The following is a 17534-nucleotide window of genomic DNA, read 5'->3' on the forward strand; positions in this document are numbered from 1 at the left end:
TCTCACTCTGTAGGCCAGGCTGGCCTGGAACTCAGAGGTGTGCCTGTCTCTGCCCCGAGTGCTGCTACAGTAAAGGCGGGAGCCATCATGCCCAGCAGTTGTTTTACTTTTAACAGAACAGCCTGACTGAGGTGTTTTAGAGAAACATAACAATGCTTTTAAACATATCTGAGGGTTGGCGGGCCTGACCATACAGGCTTGTAATCCCAGCTACCGCTGGAGGTACCAGGGTCACAAGTCAAGGCCTACCTGCTCTACACAGTTAGTCTAAGCTCAGGCTTAGCAATTAATAAAACTGTCTCAAAATAAAAAGCGAACAACCCCACCGAGAGACAGAGAGAGAGAGAGAGAGACAGAGAGACAGAGACAGAGAGAGACAGACAGAGAGAGACAGAGAGAGAGAGAGAGAGAGAGAGAGAGAGAGAGAGAGAGAGAGAGAGAGAGGTAAGTGAACAAACTTACCCCCACCCTTAAAAAGAGAGGGGAGGGGAAAATAAAGCTGAGGTAAATAATAAAAAAGGTGATGCTGCAACTGAAAATAATTACAGTGGCCAATATTTAATGACCATTGGTTTATGTATCCATGATTTACGTACGCAAACGTTTTTCAAGCTTTTCTCATCAAATGTTGGGTGGATTTGTAAAGGAAGTATTCCTACTAACTCTCTTCTACGGCTGGGGGGATTGGGGTTCAGTTATATTGTGAAGGAAATGGGAGAGGATGGTCCGAGGACCAGAACGTACATGCATGAAATTGTGAAGCTGAGAGAGAAACAGGAAACGGGTCTCCGAGGACCCAAGACGTGCACTACTGAGAAGCTACCCTTGCTGAATTACTCACAGCTCAGAGGCTTTCGTGGAATCGTGTCTTGTTACTGCACACTTTCCTCATATTATCTAAGCCTCTCAATGAGAGTGGATGATAAATAGGAGTTGACTTTAAATGTCCAATCAGGCAAAAGACGCCGTCCCTGGGTGGGCTCGAACCACCAACCTTTCGGTTAACAGCCGAACGCGCTAACCGATTGCGCCACAGAGACATGCGGAGCTCAGCCTGTAAATTCATTTGCTAATCTTAGCATGAGCTTTTGAGCGTGCGGCTGGCTGGCCACGCCTCATTTTTGTGGCCTGCCCAGCTCCCTGCTTTCCAGAAGCTAAAACAGCACACCGAGGCCGGCACGCGTGTTTGTCAAGTTTTCACATTAATCTAACGTAATTCAGCCCAGTGCCTCCCGTCACCCGGTCCCAGCTTGTCAGTCTCGGAAGTCGTTCGCCCTCTGCTGGCCGCCGCCGCCGCGGACTCGCGCACTCAGGTGTCCTCGCAGCCTTTTCCCTGGGCCCCGCAGGCCGGCGAGCGGCGGGCTCACCCGCTGGACCCGGCCGCGCGCCCTGGGACTTGCTCGCCTGGGCCAGGGCACGCCTGGCACCTGAGGGGACACCCACGCGGGGCCGGGCGAAAGACACTCCACCACGTGGCTTCAAAAGGAAAACGTCAGGGTAGGCTTTTAGCCCTACGAGAATTCCAGAATGAGAAAAGTAGACCTGCTTCCTTCCTTCCTTCCTTCCTTCCTTCCTTCCTTCCTTCCTTCCTTCCTTTCTTCCTTCCTTTCTTCCATTTTCTTCCTTTCCTTTCTTCTCCCTCCCTCCCTCCCCCCTCCCTCCCTCCCCCCCTCCCCTCTCTCTCTCCTTCGTTCCTTTTGATCAGTGCTTCTTACATTCCCTGAGCTGTTAGAATCTGGCCGAGGTCCTCAATGCGGACTCCATGCGCGCTAAACACAAACCAATTTCTCCGCCTCTCGAGGTGAAGTGACCTCAGGTCTCCTCCAGCGGCTGTGTGAACTGCAAGTGTTTAACTCCCGCCAGTGTTCCATCGACTGTGGTGGCCGAGGCTAGAGGACCACATAAGGCCAGCCTGGATACAGGAAGAACTGGAGGTCACTCTGTGGGACTCAGTGACTCCCTACCACAAAATCAAAGGATAGAAAGCAGGGCTGGACACAGCTCAGTGCACGCGAGCGCGCAGTGAAACCACGGACCTGGACTACTCCGTGGATAGAAAGGGTTTTTTTGGGATTTTAAACTGCGATGGCTATCTCTCTGGGGAGAACAGCAAACAGTCGGGAAAGCCTTGCCCATTTTAAGAGGGGGCAGGTAGCTTCGGGGAAGAGAAGTGTGCAAGCCAAAACAGCCTGGGAACGAGTGTAGACCGGGGATGTGTTATGGGTATGTGTGTATAGGGACAGAGAGCCCGGGAGCTAGTGTGGGGATTTTAGTAAGCGTTCTGGGTGGATGTGAATACGAAACGGGATGTGTGGAACACCAGACCTTGAGCAGAGACCCACTTCCCCTTCTGCCTGGGAGTAGGCAGCTGTAAGACAATGTTTAGTAAAAACATGTTTACTAAAAAAACGATACAATGCCCAGGGCAATAAGTTCCTGGAAAAGGCCTACCCACGGAAACCGCCCTGACCTCGACCTTGTCCAAAGACTAACTGCACCTTCAAAAACCCACACACATCCACCTCTGGGGTCAGAGCAGAACCAGCCAGGGTAGAGGAGAGAGCAGAAGCTTCTCTGGTGGGAGCCTTTCTTAGGAAGTTTTCTTGAGCCTTTTTGGGGCCTGCTTAAAGTTTTCTTTACATCATTGAACAAGTCTCTGTGTTGTCAATCCCCGACACCCTCCGCACGTTCTCGGACACAGGCTGCGCAACAGACATGACAGGGGTGCGCCTTTTGTAAGAGAAGATAAGGTAAGAGGGGCTCTTTCTGACAGAAGCCAGCAGCATAGATTCTATCCCAAGCACGGATGCAAACAAATCAGGTAAGGCAGGGTATAAATCAGGAAATACAAGTAAAGTAGTTCAAAGCCCTTACAACTCCATACAAAAGGCAGAGTTCTATGCCATTCTCATGGTACTTAAAGACTTTACAGAGCCTCTCAATATAGTCACAGATTCTCAGTATGCAGAAAGAGTTGTCTTACACATTGAGACTGCAGAATTTGTTCCTGATAGTACAGAATTAACCTCATTATTTTTACAATTACAGGAAACCATCAGAAACAGGACTCATCTTATATATATAACACACATCAGGTCCCATACAGGTTTGCCAGGTCCTCTGGCACAAGGCAATGATGAAATTGATCGTTTGTTAGTAGGTAATGTGTTGGAAGCTTCAGAATTTCATAAGAAACACCATGTCAACAGCAAAGGCTTAAAGAAGGATTTTTCTATCACCTGGCAACAAGCCAAAGAAATAGTAAAAAATTGCCCCAGTTGCTCATTCTACAATCAAACTCCATTACCAGCAGGTTGTAATCCTAAAGGTATTCATAGAAATGAACTTTGGCAAATGGATGTATTTCACTTCCCAGAATTTGGCAGTTTAAAATATGTACACCATACCATAGACACGTTCTCAGGATTCCAATGGGCTACTGCCCTCAGCTCTGAGAAGGCTGACTCTGTTATTACACACCTCTTAGAGGTGATGGCTGTTATGGGTATACCTAAAACGATAAAAACTGACAATGCTCCAGCATATGTCTCCAGTAAATTGGAACAATTCTTCAAATATTATAATATAAAACATGTAACTGGTATACCTTACAATCCCACAGGACAAGCAGTGATTGAAAGATCTAACCGAACCTTAAAAGAGATGCTTCATAAACAGCCGGGGAGAACAAAGACCCCTAAACACAGGTTACATAATGCTTTACTAACATTGAATTTTCTTAATGCTGATGAAAAAGGACAAACTGCAGCAGAAAGACACTGGACTACAGAGAAGACTTCTGAACTGAACCAACCAGTGTATTTTAAGGATGTTATGACCTCAGTCTGGAAACCAGGATATGTGTTACATTGGGGAAGGGGTTATGCTTTTGTTTCCACAGGAGAAGAAAAGCTTTGGATCCCATCTAAATTAATTAAGATTCGATCAGAACAGAAAACGTCTCAGGAGGAGGAAGGATGACAGCTCATCTACAAGGTCTGCTAAGTATAAGGAGACCTCATAAAAGGAAAGAGAAGTATTCTGTTTGTGTCTTTACAGGACAATTAGTTCTGAACAGTGAAAAAATCCTAGGTATATGGATACCTAAAGAAGAAAGGATAGCTACTCAGAGGACCACCAAACATGCAATAATGTGATGTGTTATCAATGTCTACATCTCTGTATTTTGTTATTATAATTTCTATTTCTTCCACTTTTTAATATGCCTGAGTCCCAATTCATCTAAATTTTGCTGGCTTTGGAGTTGGATTGGATCTCCTGCTTTAAACCCAAGCATATTGTTAAAATGCAATTCAGACTTTCTGTATTATATCAAAGAGCCATTGATATAAGACAGAAACAATGACATCAAAAAAGATATACATATATGGGGACTGTCATCTGTGTATATTTGATTTTTTTCTAAAACTCTAATCTCCTTCATGTGTATTATCTTTTTAGGGTTGCCTTTCCCAGTATTCATATACATAGAAGTTAAGAATTTCTGTGCTAACATTAATATTTCAGGTTTCTAGAGACAAAGGGATTTCTTGACAGCGATCTTCAACTGCTTCAGTTGAATGTGGATTCACTTTCCCGACTCCGCCTGATTCGACTGGATACATCTAAACTGCCCCACATCATCGACCCCACTTGACAGGCACCATCCTGAAACCAGCTTGGAACTACATCACTCGACACATCGTCAGGCCAAGGAACTGATACAGTACACCTTCTACAATCTGATCAGAGCTTCAGACAAGAGCTTCAATCAAAATCAAAATCTAATCCGGAACTTCAGTCAAGCCTCTCCTGCAAAACAGAGACTAATTAACATACTTAAGACTCTAGTTACGCTAACATTTTCTTCCCACAGGTCCCCATGATTGTCATCGTCCCACTTCAGCAGGAAGTAAATTTGAGAATTCCACATCCCCTCTCCATACTATTGACATTAGAGGATAGTTTACACCTGTTAGTGTTAATTTGCAATTATTTTAGGGTTGGGATTGGAAGGAGGTATTCAGACTTAGGTATCCCTTTCAGATAAGTTTAGAATTTAGGTGGAATGGATATGTTTAGTTTAGGATAAGTAGATTATAACTTAATTATCACCCTCTTTGTATATATATGTTGTATATGTTTGAGTTTGTAACAAATTTAAATCTTCTATTTAGACTAAAAGGGGAATTGTAGGAGTGAACCCCACAAAGCTACCCGCCCAACAGGGCAGGGTCAAGGTAGAGATAAAAGGAAGTTAAAGGAAAAGGGGCTTTCCTTTTTTCTCCTGGAAGCCAGCCACGCTTCTGACTACTGGTCAGTGCGACTCTCTCTCTCTCTCTGATAAATAAATATATTGTTTTTCCATATATAGCCTCGATAAAGCATAGCTGGGGAAGCAGAGTGGGAGAATTCTGGGAAGAGGAAGGGCAGAGTCAGGGGTCACCAACCAGCTTCCAGAGGAAGCAAGATGAGATGCTGCACTGAGAAAATGAGAAAAGGTACCAAGTCACGTGGCTAAACATAGATACAAACTATGGGTTAACTTAAGCATAAAAGGCAGTAATAACCTGAGCTACCAGACAAGTATTTATAATTAATATAAGCCTCCTGTGTGGTAATCGGGGAAGCAGCTTCAGAATGGAACAGAATGGAAACTCACCTCTGACTACACCTCTATACTGCTACAAAGAAATTCCACTATCTATTTGTTTAAATCTAGGAGAGGAGAAATTATGTGACTGGCACAAGGTTGACCCAAATGTCTTCATGAGCAGCTGCTCCCTACGTAATTATTATCTGATAACCACCTCCAAACTAGCTATCTTGAAACAATGCAGAGCCAGGCGTTGGTGGCACACGCCTTTAATCCCAGCACTTGGGAGGCAGAGGCAGGCGGATTTCTGTGAGTTTGAAGCCAGCCTGGTCTACAAGAGCTAGTTCCAGGACAGTCTCCAAAACCACAGAGAAACCCTGTCTCGAAAAACCAAAAAACAAACAAACAAACAAACAAAACAATGCAGAACAAAATCCTTCTTGTGCTCTCCATGGTGGCATGTACCTTCAATCCCAGTCTTGGGGAGGCAGAGGCAGAGTGGCTGGATCACCATAAATTAGGCGAGCTTGATTTACCTAAAGTTCCAGATCAACTAGAGCTATATAATGAGACCCTGTCTCAAAAACAACTACAAAAAATAAAACCAAATGAAAAACGTACATTTTCATTTGTTTATCTTCAGTGCATGTGCATGCACACGTGGAAGCTGGTAGCTCCCCAAATGTTTATCAAACATTGTATTTGTTTAAGATAGGAGTTTGTGTGTGTGTGTGTGTGTGTGTGTGTGTGTGTGTGTGTGTGTGTGTGTGTGTGGCCTGACTGACCTGGGACTAGTTGTATAGACCAGGCTGGCCTTGAGCTCACAGAGATCCACCTGCTCTTGCCTCCCTAGTGCTGGGACCAACTGTCCATCTTAAATGTGGGAACACCAGACCTTGAGCAGAGACCCACTTCCCCTTCTGCCTGGGAGTAGGCAGCTGTAAGACAATGTTTAGTAAAAACATGTTTACTAAAAAATGATACAATAAGTTCCTGGAAAAGGTCTTCCCACGTAAACCGCCCTGACCTCGATCTTGTCCAAAGACTAACTGCACCTTCAAAAACCCACACACATCCACCTCTGGGGTCAGAGCAGAACCAGCCAGGGTAGAGGAGAGAGCAGAAGCTTCTCTGGTGGGAGCCTTTCTTAGGAAGTTTTTCTTGAACCGTTTTGGGGCCTGTTTAAAGTTTTCTTTATATCGTTGAACGAGTCTCTGTGTTGTCAATCCCCGACACCCTCCGCACGTTCTCGGACACAGGCTGAGAAGCAGACGTGACACTTAAACAACATTATTTTCTAAGGGTGGTTTCTTCTTCCTCTCATACTTACTCTCACTTACCCCACATTACTTCCACAGCCTGTTCTTTCAATGACAGGTCATCAACATTTTGAACTTTAAAACTGTAGAAATAAGAGCTAGAGGGATGGCTCAATGATAAAGACTCACATCTGACAGCTCACACGTGTCTGTAATACCAGCTCTGCGAGCATCTAACCTCTGAGAATACCTGCACCTGCTACATACAGACACAAGAGAATTAAAAGTAAATCTTGGGGGCTGGGAGATGACTCGGTGTTTAAGAGCATGTACTGCTCTTATAAAGGCCCCACATTTGGTTCCCAGCCCCCATATCAAGTGGTTCACAACCACCTGTAACTCCAACTTCAAGGGCATACAAACCTCTGGCCTCCATGGGCACCCATACTCATTTGCACATACCCTCCTCCCCCATTCGTATAATTGAAAAACAAAATAAATCTGTTAAAAAACAAATCTTCAAAAAATTAGAAAGATACACGAACTATACAGAGACCATAACAAGCCATCCATATCCTACCACTTGATATTACCATTATTGAAGGGACTGTAGCCCGCTTGATATTACCATTATTGAAGGGACTGTAGCCCGCTTGATATTACCATTATTGAAGGGACTCTAGCCCGCTTGATATTACCATTATTGAAGGGACTCTAGCCCGCTTGATATTACCATTATTGAAGGGACTCTAGCCCGCTTGATATTACCATTATTGAAGGGACTCTAGCCCGCTTGATATTACCATTATTGAAGGGACTCTAGCCCGCTTGATATTACCATTATTGAAGGGACTCTAGCCCGCTTGAGCATGTGGCTCTGGCAGGCCTTGACCATCTCTCTCTTTCCCTCTGCCTTGCTAAAAAAAAAACAAAAAAACAAAAAACTAAGGTCCCACTATCAAAGTATTGAAGATCAGCATTCAGAAGCCCCCTTTGGTTCACCTAATTATCATGCCCAATTAAAAGTAAACACCTCTTCCTAACACAGGGGTTCCTGTTTTACTTTTATTAACTTCCATTGTCCTATGTGTCACGCCTGTCTCCTCTGTCCCGAGGCAGTCTTTTGCCCTCTAGGACAAATATTCCTTTCCCTTCTCCCTTGACCCGTTTCTTCTTTACCACCGCATCCTAGTCCGTTCTAATACAGACTCTTAAAAATTACACCCGCAAGGCCATCTGCTGCTGTTTTTCTGAGTGGGTCAGAAAGCAGCCTCTTTAACTTGTCCTCCCTGCTTAATAGGATCTCTCCTGTTTGGATGCAGCTTGTGCCTAATCTGGGTTCAGGACAAAGTACGCGCTGTGTGGAGGTTTCCCGATGAGTTATAGATTAGTAATGTTTTAAAGTTTCCTTCTTTTGCAAAAGTATAGACAGCTATTGCATACTGTTGGAAAAGATCAGGAAAAGCTGTTCCTTTTTTACCACCTAACGTTACAAGTCTTGTGTTCACAGATGGTCACTGGTGGCGTCATTTCTCTCTATAGACACCTCTATAGGCTCGAGGAAATTATCATCCCATGGAACTGAAAGGCAGGTGCAGTCGGTTTGTGGAGAAGGAAGCCTACGGGACGGAGAACTAGCCTAAAGTGAAGGAGCAGGCAGGAGAGGTAGGTGCCATAGGACAGTGTGACTCGGGAACAAGCCATCAAAGAAACAAGGGAACGTACTCACTTTTGCAGTTTTGGGCAACTGGAGATTTACTGCTTCCGCCACCAAGATCTAAGTGCCGTGCGGAGGAGGGGCTCTCGGTGGTTCTGTCTCACTCCGGACAAACTGCAGGTTTAGGGGGCCCTGGCCTGATTTCGGGGAGGGGTGGCCGCGGCATGGGTGTGTAGGCTATTCCCGCAATGGAAGGCAGGGTCCGGGTGGTGTTGAGCATGTTTAAGATTTGAAGAGCATTTTCTTTGGTGTCTCTCCGGGTTCGAAACCTCTCAAGCTTTCTACGTACAAGCCCCACACACGAAGTAACGGTAAGACAGACGTGTGAGGTAGGATTCCGGTCTAGCGAAGGCAAATTTTCACGCAGCGAACAACAGATTTGAAAAGCAGTAGGAGCTTTTCACACAAACGGCCGGCCTAATTTTTCCACCAAGTTACCAGGGGATAGCGCGAACGCAGTCCCCCACTACCACAAGTTATGCAGTCGAGTTTCCCGCATTTGGGGAAATCGCAGGGGTCAGCACACCCCAAGTGCAATGGGTGGGCCTCGCCCTGGGAAAACCACCTACGTGATCATGGTATCTCCCCTGCCAGGTAAGTATGCTTTCCCCAACTCCACACCCGACTCAGACACACCGGCCCTGCGCTCTCAACACACGGTCCCTGCCACGCGCGCGCTACACGGCCTCCACCGACGCGCGCCCCAGCCCTGCGCTACGCCCACACCCGGCGACCCGCGCTCCCTCCCACGCCGCGCACGAAAGCCCTCGAGTTCCCGCAGCGAGTGCGGACTCAGCAGCCCCTGCGCGACCCTCATCTGCATAGACCGTGACATCAAGGGTGACGTCTCCGTCCCCAGACAACCAGTGCGTCCGCCCCCCACCGGGAGAACGTGGTGTCACCCTGCCGGGCTCTTTTCTGCACCCCCTCTGCGTAGACCACGACCCTCCCCTCAGCTCCGTTGGCTTGGCGAACTTGCTTTTTTACCCCCTTGGTTTACTCTGTGTAACACTCCTGCCTGGTTGTCCGGGAACTCACTCGAATCTGACTCCCGAGTGCTGGCAGTAAAGGCGTGTGCCGGGACGGGGTTCCTTTTTTTTCCTTTTCCTCCTTAAAAAAAAAAAATTCAATGCCGTTTACATTATGTATCTCGATCACATTCATTTCCCAGTCGCTTCACATCTGCTCTCCGCCCCTGCACCTCACATTCTCAAAACAAACTTTAAGAAGATGCTGCTGGAGCATCTGTCCGGTCCAGTGGACCTGAGAGGGGAACTGAGGGTTGAGGAAAGGAATAAGCAAGTCACAGGCGACAGGATTGGTGGGGCATTCGGTGAATACTGAACCACTCGTGTATTGTTCAAAGTCTTCTTATACCTCAACAAAAGAGGAGAGCCGGGCGTTGGTGGCGCACGCCTATAATCACAGCAGAGGCAGGCGGATCTCTATGAGTTCGAGACCAGCCTGGTCTATAGAGCAAGTTTCTAGACAGCCTCCAAAACAATACAGAAAAACCCTGTCTCGAACCCCCCCCCAAAAAGAGGAGGCTCCTTTCTCAGGGGTCAAGAACTCTCTAATGGTTACAGTTTGAACAATTTAAACTGGGACAGGTGGCTCATTTACACAGTTTCTTAAGTACAACAGTGCTGTTGGAATAGTTGTTACCCAGGTTCATCTTGTCCATTGGCAGAATTTCGCTTTTCTGACCAGAGTGCAGGGGAGTTAAATGCAGACAAGGACTTAGTGGTGGCTGTGACCCTGAGGCGCCCTGCTGAGCTGCCTGTGAGATGCGTGTTCTATGATACGGGGATGGACTAAGGTCTGGCTCCAAGTCAGAGTTCTCGCCTTATATTTGGCTTGGAGATGAATGCAGGTCAATCTTGGTGATGTTTATTATATTAGGAGATACTTTCTTAGCAACTCTAAACTTCTTTCTTATACCATCTAATCATCCTGTTCACATGCACCCCTTATCTCCAGGCACTGGCAACAGCCTTCTTTTAGGTAAACTCTACTTTATATGTGACTTAATATTTACTATAAGCATGCTTATTAGTAAATCCTAAATAGCTCTATTTTGCTACTTAAAGTTTCTCCAATATCAGTTCCAGACCAGTTAGAGCAACACTGGATATTTACTGCTTCCGCCACCAAGATCTAAGTGCCGTGCGGAGGAGGGGCTCTCGGTGGTTCTGTCTCACTCCGGACAAACTGCAGGTTTAGGGGGCCCTGGCCTGATTTCGGGGAGGGGTGGCCGCGGCATGGGTGTGTTGGCTATTCCCGCAATGGAAGGCAGAGTCCGGGTGGTGTTGAGCATTTTTCTGATTTGAAGAGCATTTCCTTCGGTTTCTCTCTGGGTTCGAAGCCTCATAAGCCAGCTCTTTCTACGCACAACCCCCACACGCGAAATAACAGCCAACCAGACGTGTGAGGTAGAATTTCGGCATAGCGAAGGCAAATTTTCACGCAGCGAACAGGAATCACCTGTTGAACAACAGATTGGGAAGGCAGTAGAACCCTTTCACCCACACAGTAGCCACAAGTTACCCAAATGACCAGTCTAATTTTTCCACCAAGTTGCCAGGGGAGAGCGCGAACGCAGTCCCCCACTACCACAAATTATGCAGTCGAGTTTCCCGCATTTGGGGAAATCGCAGGGGTCAGCACACCCCAAGTGCAATGGGTGGGCCTCGCCCTGGGAAAACCACCTACGTGATCATAGTATCTCCCCCGCCAGGTAAGTATGCTTTCTCCAACTCCACACCCGACTCAGACACACCGGCCCTGCGCTCTCAACACACGGTCCCTGCCACGCGCGCGCTACACGGCCTCCACCGACGCGCGTCCCAGCCCTGCGCTACGCCCACACCCGCCGCCCCGCGCTCCCTCCCACGTCGCGCGCGAAAGCCCTCGAGTTCCCGCAGCGAGTGCGGACTCAGCAGCCCCTGCGCCACCCTTATCTGCATAGACCACGCCCATATCCCTGACATCAAGAATGGCACAGGCAGGAGGCAGAGGCGGGAGCATTCCTGTGAATTCTGTATTCCAGGGGGACAGTAAAGATACTGGCAGCATGACTGCTCCATTATATGGTTAAGAGGAAGGTTTTTATTGTAGGTCAAAGAGAGAAGGTGTATCCAGAGGCATCTGGAAGAGTCCAGAGCAGAGAGAAAAAGAAGTTGACTGGACACCTTTTAATACCAACACTTGGTAAGCAGAGGCATGGGCATCTCTGAATTCAAGACCTGGTGTATAGATCGAGTGGCAGGACAGCATCACCCACATCTTCCTTTTTTCCTGGGGGGGAGACAGAGACACAGTTCTCAGGGGTGGAGCACTCCCTGGAGAAGTGATGGTCATTGTCCCCTTGTTGGGGCAAATATTTTAGGTCTCTCGCTGGTACCCAAATGGGTCTTTTTTCATTTTGAGGGAAGACACATTCAAATCCTCTCCCTGCTGAGAGGAGGGGGTCTGGTCCTCTCCAGACCTCTGCCAATGGGTCCCTCCAAAACTGTAGGTACCCGAAGAGGACCAATGTTTTTCAAATGGAGACAGGTATTTATCTTCTTTAGAAAAATTTAAAATATTTAGGGTGAATAATGCCCTTTGTAATTGATCATATGGGGGTATAGATTCCCCCTTTGTTTTTGTAATTGGGATTTGAGTCTTGATTATACCTTTCTACATCTGCTTGACCCTGATGATTGTATGGGATGCCTGTGGAGTGTGAGATGCTCCAAGTCTTAAGGAAGTCCACAAAGGCCCTGCTTACAAAGCATGGGCCATTATCTGTCTTAATCTGATCAGGCAATAAAAGGGTGGCAAAGCATTGAAGCATATGGCTAATAGCATGTTTGATGACTCCTGAGATGTTGAAGAAAAATGGGGTTACTTCTTTGTTTGAGTAGGGAGTGGGCTTGAATCATTAAAGGCGATATAGGATTGGAGTCCTGCTTAATATGGGCCTCGACTAGGTTGGGTAACAAATTAAAAACATAAATGCTGTCAGCAAATAAGTTAAATGACTCTTGAATAGTGTCTAATGCAATAACAACAGCAAACAGTTCCTTAAATTGTGCTGACCCCTCAACTTCATGGGAGACTGACTTTATGGGCACTGGCTCTTTACCGTGTTCTAAGGAGGGATAAATGACTAAAGAAGCCCCCAGGTGCCCCCATCAGTAAACACGGTAAGAAAGCCAGGGTTGGGTTGAGGTTAAAAAAAAGTCTGGAGGGCCTCCATTCTAACCTAGAGAAGGAGCTCATTCATTTGTGAGGACCATAATGACAATAAACTTTACCCAGAAACCCCTCTAGAGCCATAGCAATCCTGCTATTGTTTCTCTGAAGCCAGGTGAACTCTGTTGTCTTAAAGGGAGTTACAATAAGATGAGGTTCTACGCCAAACAGCTGGACAGAGGTGACCCTGCCCTTAACAAATCAGCAATCTGGTTATTACAAGGTGGTACATAACATTTCCCCAGGAAAAACGTAAAGGGTGAGGGGCAAAAAGAGGATCATACCCCCTTAAGGTTGCTGTGTCTATGGCCTGTTGAACTTCACTTAAAATCTGTAAATGGTCAGCAGATAGAATTATCTGTGAGGAGAGATCATGACCTTTTAGGAGGTCGTACAAAGGAGCCAATTCCTCAGTAGTTATAGTAATCTAGGGCCTCAGCCAATTAATTTCCCAAAGTCTTTTGGAGCTAGGGCAAGGTATAAGAATCCTGAATGTGAAGTTGGAGTTTAACAGGAGAGACAGTATCACGAAATAACATGGAACCCAAAATCTTAAAAGGACGACTAGTCTGAATCTTTTCAGGAGCAACCTTAAAATCATTGGCCTCTAATATAGCAAGACATTTGGCAGTAAGATCTTGGAGGTCAGATGGGTTAGAACAACACAAATAATATCATCCATATAAATATAGAATAATATATTAGGATGACCAATCAAGGAAGAAAAAATATGTAATATATAATACTGACAAATAGGAGGGCTTTTGGCCATGCCCCGGGGTACGACAGTTCATTTAAATCTTAGATCTGGCCCGCAAAAACTTGTTGAAGGTATGGAAAAGGCAAATTCTTCTACATCATCGGAATGTAATGGGATAGAGAAAAAAATAATCCTTAATATCAATAATAGTTAAATAATGGATGTTGGGAATGGCTGGAATCAAGGGGAGTCCCCTTTGCGGGGTCCCAAAAGGTATCATCCTCTCATTTATTTTCCTCAAATCATGTAAAAGCCTCCAAGAGCCATTGGACTTTTTTTTTAAATAACAAAACCCAGGGAATTCCAGAGGCTTGTTGAAGTCCGATAGAGAACTGGTCAGTGGTGCCCAAAACCATGCCAAAATTAACTAGGACCACAGGGCAGGCTTTCTGATTTCATTCTGCCTGGATGCGCCATTCATCCTGAAAAAATGTGCTCCACTTCAGAAACATGGATCCGGGAAGCACTGCCCTAGCAAGGTCCTTCCAATCCTGGGTTTGGGCTCTGAGAAGGCCTCTTTGAGTTCCTTTAAATCATGTGTTTCCCATTGGTACCAGGAAGCCAGGCGGTTACCACCAGGGTTAACATTGACAGGAAAAAGATTGGTCATTTCTCCCCCAGAAGCATCCTCCCCGCAGTAATGCTGTGGTGCAGGGGGGTTCCGGAAATGACTAATAGGGGGACCTGGAAGCTGTGTGACTTTAGACTTCCAAGGAGCACTTTCAAAGGAAGTCTAGAGATGAATACAGGGGTGCAGGGAGGTGTGAGGAACTAGGATTTGGCTTTGGTTTTTCCAGAGTTTCTTTATCTCCTTTTGTCCCTTCCTGGATTGGGGCCTCACTCTTCTCCCTACAGGGTTGACGGGGGAAGCAACCCTTTAACGCATACACTGTTGGGAGGGTCCTCAGTGAGGGAATCTCTCCTTTTTCCACCTGAGCTCTTCTAATGCCGTACCCCAAGTATCCCAGTCAAAAAGGTTACTCTCTGGCAGCCAGGGAGCAAACTTAAGCAAACAGCCCCAGGCCTGGAGAGCCTGGTTATCAGAAAGATCAAGGCCTCTACTTTTAAGTAGGACCCATAAATATTCTAGGGTAGGGTTGATTTGGAAAAAGACTGCCCCATAATTTATGGGGATACACTCACCCACAGACCGATTGGCCCGTCAGCGTTCTTCTGTTCCTCACACGGGGCCCCATCTCTGCAGGGTCCTCCCTGCAGGTAGAGCTGGGGAAGGGCCGGTCCAGCTGGCTTCTTCCCGGGGGCTGAGCGGGATGATAAGTGTCAACGACTCAGACCCTCCCCCCACTAGTTACGGGGGGGGGGACACACTGAGTCGGGAGTCTGTCGAAGCAGGATCTCGATTTATTCCAGCACACAGGAACTTATATAGGGCTGAGGTAGGGGATGGGAATCTTAGGATAGGTAAGGTGATGTGAGGAGTTAAGGGCCAATAGTATTCCACCAAGCAGGCAGGTAGCTAGGCAGGGGGCAGTCTTGCATCAGGTCTGGCTGAGTCACCCCCACATGGAGGTTACACTGGGCCTCACATCATAGCCCTAAACTCAAGTCAGACTCAGGAGCTTACACTGGGCCTCACATCTGAGCCTTTCTTAGGCCCAACAGATACTCTGATGCAAAAGCAAAAGTATCATTGATTGTTCAAGCTGGCCAACTTGGATCTTTCCACGGTGGAGGAAATGAGATGCCCACCAGCCAAAATGAGAAGCTTTTAAGGGGCAGACCATAAGGCTGAAGGCCACAAATTTCAGGGTTTCCATGGTTACTTAGGGTCACAGTATAGAGTCAAGCAGTAACTATATATTTTAAGCAAGATGCATTTGAGTGAGATAAGACAGGGCATGGGGTCTCTGGTTGGTGGCGCACGCCCTTAATCCCTGTTGGGATCGATCATTGTTATTTAAAACCTCTTGTAAATACTGTAAGTCCTTTTTTAAGAATAGCCCGTCTGGTCCCCAGCTTCCTAATGAATAGAACTTGGGCTCACAAGAAACAGCTTATGGCAGGAGGGAAACATTCCACAAGTAGATCACTTAACCCCCTTCCTCTGCGACCCTTTAACCTTGCCAACACCTGTTACCTGCTTACCTTCAGTGGCCTGGTTACTAGGCAACGACCCCTCCCTCACTGTCCTGCAGTCTCCTGCCCCATCCCCTACCTCATTTCCCCCTATTTAAGCCTGTACAGAACTTTCATTAAACGGCAGCTCCATCAGCCATGTTGTTCTGCTGTCCATCTCTCCCTTGTCTCTTGTCTCATTCATTCCAGGTTCCCTGGGCTCGAACCGTTGTGCCCTGCTGGCAGGGGCAAATCCTAGCATTCAGGAGGCAGAGGCAGGCGGATGTCTGTGAGTTCGAGACCAGCTTGGTCTATAGAGCAAGTTCCAGGACAGCCTCCAAAACAATACAGAGAAACCCTGTCTAAAAAAAAAAAGGTCAGGGCATGGGTTTGCAGGGTTAAGGGGTTATAGGGTCTGTCAGTTATCCCCTGGGCCGGGGGGTCTTTACAACTGGCCAGGGACCTTTATGAACATCAGTTAACAAAGGCATGTTAACAGGCTTGGTGGACGTTACCTCCCCTTCTCTGAGAGCAGGGGCTCGGGTGCCAGACATGGCACTCCTGATTTAAGGAGTTAAATTTTCCTTTACCATTAGAAGTTCCCTTTCTCTGTATAGATTTATGGCCCAAGTTTGAAAGTTTTATTAGTTTCAATTTTTGGTCCCTCATTGTAAATTGGAAATAGTAGAAGAGAAACCAGGAATAAGAAGAGTGTAAAGATAATGTGAACACCCCGCCTAGTGGCACACGCCTTTACTGCCAGCACTCGGGAGACAGATTCGAGGCCAGGCTGGCCTACAGAGTGAGTTCCAGGACAACCAGGCAGGAGTGTTACACAGAGTAAACCAAGGGAGTAAAAAAGCAAGTTCGCCAAGCCAACGGAGCTGAGGGGGAGGGTCGTGGTCTACGCAGAGGGGGTGCAGAAAAGAGCCCGGCAGGGTGACGCCACGTCCTCCGGTGAGGGGCGGACGCACTGGTTGGCTGGGGACGGAGACGTCATCCTTGATGTCACGGTCTATGCAGATGAGGGACGCGCAGGGGCTGCTGAGTCCGCACTCGCTGCGGGAACTCGAGGGCTTTCGCGCGCGGCGTGGGAGGGAGCGCGGGTCGGCGGGTGTGGGCGTAGCGCAGGGCTGGGGCGCGCGTCGGTGGAGGCCGTGTAGAGCGCGCGTGGCAGTGACCGTGTGTTGAGAGCGCAGGGCCGGTGTGTCTGAGTCGGGTGTGGAGTTGGAGAAAGCATACTTACCTGGCAGGGGAGATACCATGATCACGTAGGTGGTTTTCCCAGGGCGAGGCCCACCCATTGCACTTGGGGTGTGCTGACCCCTGCGATTTCCCCAAATGCGGGAAACTCGACTGCATAATTTGTGGTAGTGGGGGACTGCGTTCGCGCTCTCCCCTGGTAACCTGGTGAGAAAAAATAAGGCTGGTCATTTACAACTGCATAGTTCCTTCTACATTAAGACCTTTTACTGCTTTTCCAACCTGATGGATGCATCCTGTCCCGTGCTAGGAGGTGTACTATATCTTTGCCAAAATCCTACTCCCCATGCAGTTTGTCCTTTGAGTGAGATAAAACCACCGAGAGCCCCTTCTCCGCAGGGCACTTAGATCTTGGTGGCTGAGGCAGAAAAGCCAGTTGCCCAAAACTGCATAAGTGAGTACGTTCCCTTTTGTTTCTTTGGTGTCCCGTGGCACCGTCCTGACTGTCTTGGAATTCACTCAATAGATCCGGATGGCCTTGAACTCACAGAGATCTGCCTGCCCCGGCCTCCGGGGTGCTGGGACACAGCTGGGCATGAAAGGACTTTTCTTAAGGCAGGGTGCTAAAAAGGAACACCTTGTCCTATTTATGCAGTATACTTTTGCAAAAGAAGGATAACTTTA

General features: G+C 47.3%; 4 non-coding genes across 4 annotated transcripts; 1 reads left to right on the forward strand and 3 right to left on the reverse strand.

The window, feature by feature from the left end:
- Positions 1–966: 966 nt before the first annotated feature.
- On the reverse strand, positions 967–1040 carry Trnan-guu. Its single transcript has one exon. It is a non-coding gene; the product is annotated as a tRNA-Asn (tRNA).
- A 7970-nt stretch (positions 1041–9010) lies between these two features.
- On the reverse strand, positions 9011–9174 carry LOC121142528. The gene has a single exon (XR_005879570.1). It is a non-coding gene; the product is annotated as a U1 spliceosomal RNA (small nuclear RNA).
- Positions 9175–11153: 1979 nt separating this feature from the next.
- On the reverse strand, positions 11154–11317 carry LOC121142530. Its single transcript, XR_005879572.1, has one exon. It is a non-coding gene; the product is annotated as a U1 spliceosomal RNA (small nuclear RNA).
- A 5568-nt stretch (positions 11318–16885) lies between these two features.
- LOC121142525 lies at positions 16886–17049 on the forward strand. Its single transcript, XR_005879567.1, has one exon. It is a non-coding gene; the product is annotated as a U1 spliceosomal RNA (small nuclear RNA).
- The last annotated feature ends 485 nt before the right edge of the window (positions 17050–17534 follow it).

The sequence above is a fragment of the Mesocricetus auratus genome, unplaced genomic scaffold (assembly GCF_017639785.1).
Source record: "Mesocricetus auratus isolate SY011 unplaced genomic scaffold, BCM_Maur_2.0 Super-Scaffold_100009, whole genome shotgun sequence".
In the NCBI taxonomy this organism is placed as follows: Eukaryota; Metazoa; Chordata; class Mammalia; order Rodentia; family Cricetidae; genus Mesocricetus; species Mesocricetus auratus.